The sequence below is a fragment of the Eumetopias jubatus genome, unplaced genomic scaffold (assembly GCF_037043125.1).
Source record: "Eumetopias jubatus isolate StellerSeaLion01/CBP00866 unplaced genomic scaffold, mEumJub1_p1.0 scaffold_4, whole genome shotgun sequence".
Classification (NCBI taxonomy): domain Eukaryota; kingdom Metazoa; phylum Chordata; class Mammalia; order Carnivora; family Otariidae; genus Eumetopias; species Eumetopias jubatus.
Window position 1 is genome coordinate 59,605,322 of NW_028274810.1, and position 2,572 is coordinate 59,607,893.

A 2,572-nucleotide genomic window follows, 5' to 3' on the forward strand; every position below is an offset into this window, starting at 1 on the left:
CAGAAACTGAGGCATCAAGGGGCTGAGTCACAGGTCCGACACACAATAAAGGGAGCAACTGGAGATTCCAGCCCTGAGCCCAGGCTGTGAATGCAGGCAGGCCCAGACCATGGACCTGAGCGAGGCCCAGGCCTTGGACTCCGACAGAGGGAACAAGGGCCCAGGGCAAAAAAAAAAAAAAAAGCTTTTTGCTTTTTACTGTTGCTGTCGCTGCTGCTAAAACCCACAGCGTGTCCTCCTCCTGCTTTAGCCGAGGAAGGAAATACTGTTATACTTTCCTTGCTAAGGAAATCCTACTCTTCACAAGTCAACTTTCTTCCCATCCCCTTGACCTTTCAGGAAAGGGCCCCGGGCCCCTGGAAAGGCTCTGGAAGAGACCTGAGGAGCTCAGCGTGCCCTTAGTCTAGGGCAGGGGTATTTTTACGAACTATAGAAATGATCCCTGAAAGTATAGTCTTAGGGCAGGGGTATTTTTAGAGCCGGCCGCACTGTTTACAAGGAAGCCAGTCCCCGGAGCCTACCCTCTCCCTCCAGGCCCCACCCGCCACCGGGCTCCTTCTGGCCCTTGCTTCCTCCCTTCCGGATGCTCCTTCCCTGTCATCTCTGTCAGCATGCGGGTGCTCCGGGAGACAACTGAGCAAAGCCACGGCCCAGGGCACTGAAAGCCTTCTGGAAGGGCTAGCTGAGATTTGGCACTACAGAAAGACAAGAAGCTGCCACCAGTTGAGGAAAAGGCCCTGGCAGCTGGAGACAGGCTGGAAATCCTGTAAATGGGCTCAGCTGTGCTGCCGACGCTCCAGTGTACCAGGTGCTCTCAACTGTGACAGTCACTTACCCTCCTCGGCCTCCCTCGGTGCAGCCGGAGGGCGAGGGGCACTTGAAGAGGTGGGGGGCTCTGGGTTCTGAGCCTGAATGTCTGAGCCTCCTCCGCTGTTAGGCACGAATACTTGAGCCTACCTCGCGGAGGTGGCGGCAGGTGTTAAACAGGATAATGGAGGAAAAGCTCTGGCACACAGTGGGCATGCAAGCCACAGCGTTCCTCCACAATAATCTCCATATCTCCAGCCCTTGACACAGCGTCTGGCACCAAGGAGGTTCTCCACCAAGGGAGGTTTTCCTTTATTCCTGCACCTCAGCGTTCTTTCACGTCTAAGTCTGTACAGAACCTCTCCTCCAATTGTGCACTTTTCAAAATTAAGTGTTCAGTCCTCTTGCCCAGCCCTGCACCCCTGTACCGCTGCGGTTCAAGAGTCTTCCAGCAAAAGCCCCTTCTCTGAGTCACGCTCCTGTGGCTTCCAGGGCAGGCTGCCCACACGTCCCCTCACCCCACTGGCTTTGGAGACACTGGGCCTGGCCCAGGGTATGAGTCTTCTCAGGGTCTGCTCCTAAGCTAGCAGAGCTGGGAGGGGGAGCCCGACCCAGGCAGCCTAGCCCCTCGCCAGGTTTCCCTGGATGTGGGGGTGGAGATTACAAGGCCTCCAAGCTCAGAGGAAGCTCCCTCCCTCCTCTGTCCTGAGAGCAAGCTGGACTTCAGCAGCTGCGAGAGATCCAGGGATTATTATTGGAGGCAGTTGAATTCCTACCATGAATTCTCCCCCTGCCTCCTCCACTCCCCCTCCTGTGCCCCACTTCCCCTCCCCAGCCTTTTTCCTTCCCCTCCTCCTCCTCCTCCTCCTCCTCCTCGCTCTTCCCCACGGTTGTGCTTTTGACCCAGGTGACAGCCTACTGTGTTCCTAAGGGGAAGTATCAGTGGCAAGGGGAGGGATTGACTTCTCTCTGTAACCTTATGCCCCTCCTTCTCTGAGTCCTTCCACAAAGATGACCTGGGCCCTCTGGTGTGCCAACAAGTCAGAGGCTTGGTCAGGTGCTAACACCAGGGGCCAGATAGCCTGGTGGGGAGGGACCCAGGCAGCATCCCTGGTTGTTGGGCAAGTTGCGTATCAAAATGCACCTTCTCCACTGTCTCAAGGTCCTGCATTCACACTTTTTCCAGTATGTTTTTACTGTCATACAATGTATTACCTTAACCTTAATGAGAAGGTGACGCTTTTGGAGAACGTCATTACGGACCAAGCTATCCTTCCTTCTCTGCCCATCCCCTGCTCCCTAGACAAAAGAAGGAGCATGTTTCACAGGACAAAAGTCTGAGTGTAGGGGTTGGTTCGGGCAAGAGTGAATGGCAGGAGAGGAGGCTGCAGATGGATATGGGACAAATCAGGTCAGCAGCCACCGCTGGGAGCCACTGCTCCCCGCCGCCCAGTGCTCCCCGCCATTGTGAGTCAGGGCCTGACTGCAGCCACGGTGTGGAGGCTGGGCTGGAGAAGGGACAGAAAGAACAGCAGCAGGGAGACCTCCCCGGAAACCGTGACAACTCTTCTTGCCCTATTGAACCCCCTCAATCCCTAATCCCTGACCTTCAAGACCAGCAGGGATATGTTCATTCCCAACTCTCTTCCCCACTCACCTTCTCTTTCTTACTCACTGAGTGACCTTCAACGTGTCCTTTAGCTTCAGTGGCTAGATTTTTCTCATCTGTAAATCAGAGAAAGTGTGTGTGTGTGTGTGTGTGTGT

General features: G+C 55.2%; 1 pseudogene; it reads right to left on the bottom strand.

The window, feature by feature from the left end:
• Positions 1-300: 300 nt before the first annotated feature.
• LOC148164517 (small nucleolar RNA U3) lies at positions 301-458 on the bottom strand (annotated as a pseudogene).
• Between the last annotated feature and the right edge of the window lie 2,114 nt (positions 459-2,572).